Consider the following 6,775-nt stretch of genomic DNA (forward strand, 5'->3'; position numbering starts at 1 on the left):
CCCCCCCCAGCTTTCCTGGGCCTCTACTTGCAGACTGCAGTTCCTGGGATCCTTCAGCCTCCACAGTCATGTGAGCCAATCCCTTACAAGTCTCTTTATATATCTCTCGACCAATGTTTTATTGGTTCTATTCCCCAGAGAACCCTGACTAATACTGATTTTGGTGCCAAGAGTGTTTCTAGAAGAACACATTTTAAGGATAAATTTTTTGAATTGGTTCTGGATTTTCTGGAATTAGCCCTCTAATCTAATTAGATTTAAAGATGCTAATGATTCTATCTCCAGCAGTAAAGAGGGCCCGATAGCCTATGGCTTGAACTGTTTATAGAGATATGCAAAATATCTGCATTGGTTACTCCTCATCAACACTTAGCAAGGAGCTGTGTGACTCCGTATGCAACACTGTTGAGCGTTTTGGAGCACTAAGAAATATGACATTGGCCCCTCCGGCCTCTGGACAAAGTGGTAAAATAACAGGATGAGCTCAGGTATTTGAATTACCAGCTTGAGCTAGGAGCTTCCCTCCTGGAACCACAAGGATGACTCTTGGGAAAACCCAGTGCAAGATCTCATCCTGTGATTGGCTGAATTAAAATGCAAGCTGAGCTCCCAGCACCCTAAGGTGTCTATGTTAAAGGGAGGGCATTGATGGGGGGTGGGAAATGGGGTTCTTTAAGTAGCACTGGGGATGTGTGGGAGGATCCTGCTGAACCTGGGGACATTGAGTCCTAAATTATGCATCTTCTTTGCAAGGAGGTCTCCTGACCCTCAGGGGCAGGGGTCCTTCCATTTCTGTCTGAGAGGCTCATTCTGCTTTGCCAGAGGAAACAGTCATGGCCTCTCCTGAGACAGCTGCTATGAAAACAATGGGGTGATCCTCAGAACCTATCGCCATCACCCCTCTGTGCTTCCAGGCCTTTACTAGACTTAAGTCCCACAGGACCCTAAGGTGAGGTAGAAAGTGTGACTCACGAAGTGAGCTACACCCCAAAAGAACTACTTGAGTTTTCTACTTTATACAAAGAGAAATCAGTGGAACATCTGTGGGAATGTGGGTAAGGGTAGGGGCCACCTCTGTCTTGCTTCCTGTTCAGTTGCAGTACTATCTCCAGCACATATAAGGTACTCAATTTCTGGAATAATTGAGTGATTGCTAAAAATAAAATAGATTTTTCTTGCTGACATTTTAATATATGTATTATATATCCACATATATATGGCTTTCTTACCTGCCTGCCCAGAAGTGCGGTCTAAAGGAAAGAGGAAGTGGTAAGTCTTTTAAAAGCTGTCAGCAATCAACATCAAAACTGGAGTCAGACTCTATTACATCTATTTATTTTTATTATAATTATTTTAGAATCCATGTGTTTTCCTCACTTGACCGACAACACTACAGCTTCTCTGCTTCTGTCTGAATACTAGCACCAATTTTGATAGGTAGCATGGAATAGGTTCTCAACACTGTCAAATAAATGAATAAAACAACTATTTAATAGCCAGAGGCATACACATTCTAATAGCAGAAATGGCTCTGAAGCAGTTTTAGGGAAGTTATTTCAAGGGTGGAAAATAAGATAATTCCATGGCAAGTGAAGCTTTTTATCATAGAAGAGGAATCTGTTGTGAATGCATGAAAAATGTAACCACCGGCAAGAAACACACACACACACACACACACACACACACACACACACACACACACACACACTGATAGGTCGTTAAAGAGGTTTTTATGGGAGAGGAATCCCAGAAAAGTAAAATGTGGGGGCTTGGAAACTGAAAGATGGAAGATCTGATTCCATTTCTGTCACCAATTGTTTAGCAGAACTAAGTCAGTCACTCAATTTCTTGGTTACTGTTTACTTATTTATGAAAGAAAAGTGCTGGAATGAATGAGTTCTAAAATGTGTTGGAATTCTCATTTCCTATGAAGTTGTCTGACTCCTGGGTTTCCCCCTCACTTATATTGGAAGAAGTAGAAAGACCTTGCAACATTTAGGGCCAGTAGAAAGGTTTTTACTGCTTTTAGGTGTAAGTGGTTCTTATCACTGACCATGTTGAGGCTGCCTCCTGGGACAGAGAGGCTATGATAGCTGATAAACTTGTCCTGTCTGCGAAGATTTATTACTGGGTATTTTATTTTATATATATATATATATATACCCACACATAGATATGTATACACACAAATTATAAAGTACAGCTCAAAAAAATTTCACAGAATATTATCGGGACCCCAGAAACTTGTTGTGTTTCCTTAAAGTCACTTTGCTCTAAAACATAACTAACGTCTTTGCCAATGCATCTATATTGAAGATCAATTTACCTTCATTAACATAGTTTTAAATTGTTCACTTTTCTAAAAATAATGGCATACTTAGCAGGTCCCAACATTTTCATTTCCTGAATTACCTTATTGAGTTTGTGTTTTATTAGTTTCTCATCCTCACAATCATTTAACGTGATTTGCACGAATTTTACTACCCGGTTCCCCACTCACATCTACAGCATAGTGGAAGTTATAAATTTTAGAATCAATAAAAATAAGGCAAATTTCTAGCCTCTGTTTCTGGATCCCAGTACCAAAGACTATCCTCTCTTCCCTGTCTGATATAATCCTTAGTGACCGCAATAGGACACTTTACATTTCCAGAAAGGTGACTGGTTATTTTTTAAGGACCTACTCTTAAAATTAAAACTTAATATGGGAAGACAACACAATAACCTAAAGTCAAGCTTCATTTAATTGGTCTAATTTATTTGATTTGTTTTATTCAGAGGCACAACCAGTAATTTTTTGATAAGTCATGTGCACATTGCCCTGGCTGCTGTGGCTCAGTTGGTTGGGCGTTGTCCTCTGCATGGAAAGGTTGCCGGTTCGATTCCCAGTCGGGGCACGTGCCCAGGCTGAGGGCTTAATCCCTGGTCGGGGTGTACAGGAGGTAGCCAATTGATGTTCTCCTCTCACATCAACGTTCCCCTCTCTCTCCCTTCCTCTATCTCTAAAAAGAAAAGAAAAGAAAAGAAGAGAAGAGAAGAGAAGAGAAGAGAAGAGAAGAGAAAAGAAACACACACACACACAAACACACACACAAAAAAAACAATAACAAAATAATTAAGGAAAAAAAAGGCATGTGCATATTGCCAAATCTAATATACAGGCCTGCCACTGGCCACAGGTGAAGGCTCAGAGGTGTGCTATGGTGAGGTCCCTCTGAAGCAGTGAGATACAGGAGGGCGGGCAATGCTTAGTTGGCAGTGGTTCTGGAAAATATAATGCAGGTAAAGAAAACAGATTGAAAAGGCAAGAAAAGGAAAGTTCACATCTGGTTCAATTTCTCTATGATCAATCACAGAGTGTAGTGACCTTAAAACTCGATAGTATATACAACAGATCTATAGCAGCCCTTCCCTGAGCTCAGAGCAGGGGCTCAGTAAACAAGACACAATGATGGGGAATTTCTCTTTGTCCATCGAAGGTTTACTATTGTCTTGGTGTCTGGAATTCAAGCCATTACGGCCTATCCAGAGAACACAGAAAATGTGTGTCTGGAATGTATTAAAGGAACAGGAGAAACAATGAGGAACCAACAGAAATGGGAGAAATGAGATTTGGAGGTTACAGTAATGGGTCAGTAGGGAAACAAGGAAATAAGCTAGGACAGCTGAATGACTGTTGCTGTCTTGTGAGAAAATGCGTACACGCTGAAGATCTTGTGGAGCTTTTGCAATTCCAGGGGAAGGAAGCGCTAGAGTCGGGTTGGCCCTGGGAAGTAGCTTGTGTCCTCGCTGCCACCTTAATTCTCAGCTTGCAGGATGAGGACTCTTTAGCAGTGTGGGCTGAAAACTGGTGGCACTGGAATTTCTATTCCCCACCCTCAACCTTCCACTGGGAAGATCTATGTGAATAACCATCTGCTCTGGAAAAGGTCTTCGCACACACCACCATTGCAGGTGAGGGATTATAGCATCCGGGTGAATCACAGAAATGAGAAAGGAGGCCTTGAAAAGGAAGGGTCCATTCACACCACACACCCATCACCCCTCCCCCAAGCCCCAGCAGCCCAGGAGGAGAGAGACACCCTCCCCTTGGGGGGCCAGTGAAGGGCATGTCAACCTCACTGGGGACCCCAGAGCCAGCCTTTCTAGCACCAAGCTGACTCCCCCCCCTGGGATCCATCAATTCCACTTCTGGGTATTTATCTGAAGAAAATGAAAACACTATTTTGAAGATACATTTGCAGCCCAGTGTTCACTGCAGCATTTTTCACCATAGCTAACACATGCAAGCTACCTAAGTGCCACCCATGATGAATGGATAAAGAAAGTGTAATATATTTGTATACACACTGGAATATTTTTCAGCCATAAAAAGAAGGAAATCCTGCCCTTTACACCAGCGTGGATGATCTTGAGAGTATATGAGGGAGAATAACTCAGACAGAGAAAGACAAATACTACTGTATGATCTCACTTACACGCAGAATCTAAAAAAGCCAAAGTCAGAAAGAAATAGAGAGTATACAATAGTGGTTGCCTGGGGCTGTGGATGTGTGGGGGAAATGGAGAGATGCTGGTCAAAGGGTACAAACTTTCAGCTATTAGATAAATAATTTCTGGGGGGGTCTAATTACAGCACAGTGACTATAATTAACAGTGCTGTATTACTATATACTTGAAAGTTGTTGAGAGAGTAGATTATAAATGATATGCTAACACACAGCGGTAATAATGTGAGGGGATAAAGGTGAACTAACCCTGTGGTAACCATTTTGCAGTACATATGTGTATCACGTCATCTGTTATTTAAGCTAAGATTTAGGGGTACACATTAGCCAACAAGTACTCTGTCGTGATGTCAATGCTGGTGTGCACTGCTTATCATTACACATACCGACCAACTAAAAAGTTTTTACAAAGTATTTACGTCCAGACTCTCCTTCCAGATATTTAATTTTTAAATTTTTAATTTTTTAACACTTAGTTTAGTTTCCCCCCAGATATTTTAAATCAGTTGACCAAGAGTGAGGCCCAGGCAGTTTCCAGCAAGCCACAGACTGTCTGCATCTCAGGAGTGGGTCAGCAAGACAACTGCAGCCACGGGGGAACCTGGATTGACCTGGAATACAAACCAGTCTTTTCTGGGGAAGCTCCAAAGAAATATGATGCCCCAGACTTTAGCTAGGAAGAGAGAACTCATTTATCCAAGACCAAGCGGAGATGTCGTGAAAGGTCTGAACTTCCTAGGAGGCTGACCAGGTGCATGTTCAAGAGATAACTCCCATCCTGACAATATGGTCAGGCACAGGCAGCAGGAGACCTGGGAGAAGCCCCAGCAGATCTGTGCCTGCAGGAGATGCGGGGTCTCCAGGCCTGCAGCCCTGAGGGAGAACTTTTAAGTACTTCCGATGTCACAGGTACCATGAAGAGAATTGCATCGGAAGTGTGGGTGAATCCCTAGGCCCCGCTGGTCCTGGGTCTCTACACACCAGTCCCGAGCCCACCACTGCACAGTTTTTAAACTGGGCAGAGATGATCCCAGGAGCAGATGTCTGTGGCCCACAGCTTCTCTGCAGACAACCAGTTCCCCGTGGAGATACCCAGAGACAGACTCTGAAAGTGAAAAAAACAAGAGAGACGGGCTGTGGCTTTGGGGCCAGACAGGCTGGCCAGGGAGGCGGAGAGAGGAGCCAAGAAGAATGCTGTAAAAACCGAAGGAAAATTAGGAGAGAGTTGTGCTGAAAAAGTCCAGCGGTGCGGCTTTGGGGAGTTCACTGAGAACCCCTCAGCATACTTGTTTCCTTTCATGTCAATGCTGTTTCTTGCTCTGGACTCTGATGCTCTGTTGTATCAAAATTGCGTGTTATTAAACTTTTGAAGGATGAAAAAAAATTAAAAAGTGAGGCCCAGATTTGAGCATTTTTGAAAGGTCCTTAGAGATTATGTGCACATTCAGGATCAAGAGGTTTTAATTCAGTTTGTGAAACATATCTTACCGATCATGCTGAAGACGCTTGTCTGAATATACAAGGACCCATCCTGAATTTGAGGGAAAGAAATTGAGGTAGGCAATCACTTAGACATAAAATGATGGCTTTTAAAAAAAATATATGTTTTTATTGATTTCAGAAAGGAAGGGAGAGGGAGAGAGCGATAGAAACATCAATGATGAGAGAGAATCATTGATTGGCTATCTCCTGCACAACCCCTACTGGGGGTTGAGCCCGAAACCTGGGCATGTGCCCTTGACTAGAATCGAACTCGGGACCCTTCAGTCCACAGGCTGACGCTCTATCTACTGAGCCAAACTGGCTAGGGCAAGAAACATTTGTAATATTAAGTAAATGCAGCGTATTCATGGTGGCCAAGACATGGAAAGAACCGTGTCCTTCAGGAGAGCATTGGATAAAGATGTGGTACACGTATACTATGTAATATTACTCAGCATAAGAACAGATGAAGGAGACCGAGCAAGATGGCAGCATAGGTAAACACCGGAGACTGCTGCCGCAAACAACCACTTCAAAAATACAACTAAAAGACGGAACGGACATCACCCAGAACCACAGAAAGGCTGGCTGAGGAGAGACTCTTCAACTAGAAGGAAAAATAACAGCACACCGAGGCTCAGAGGAGGCGCAGTGTGGAAAATACTCAGGTGCGGAGGTGCGCGCGCAAAGCGGGCTGGTGGCTGAGAGCGCGGTTGTCGTTTTCGGTCAGGGGGGAGTCTCAGACTCTGAGCTCCAGATACGGGCGAATCGCTGGGGACTCGGAC

General features: G+C 43.3%; 1 pseudogene; it reads left to right on the forward strand.

The window, feature by feature from the left end:
• LOC106724663 overlaps window positions 1-5,878 on the forward strand; it is a 10,303-nt pseudogene extending 4,425 nt beyond the window's left edge.
• The last annotated feature ends 897 nt before the right edge of the window (window positions 5,879-6,775 follow it).

The sequence above is a fragment of the Myotis brandtii genome, unplaced genomic scaffold (assembly GCF_000412655.1).
Source record: "Myotis brandtii unplaced genomic scaffold, ASM41265v1 scaffold922, whole genome shotgun sequence".
Lineage (NCBI taxonomy): Eukaryota > Metazoa > Chordata > Mammalia > Chiroptera > Vespertilionidae > Myotis > Myotis brandtii.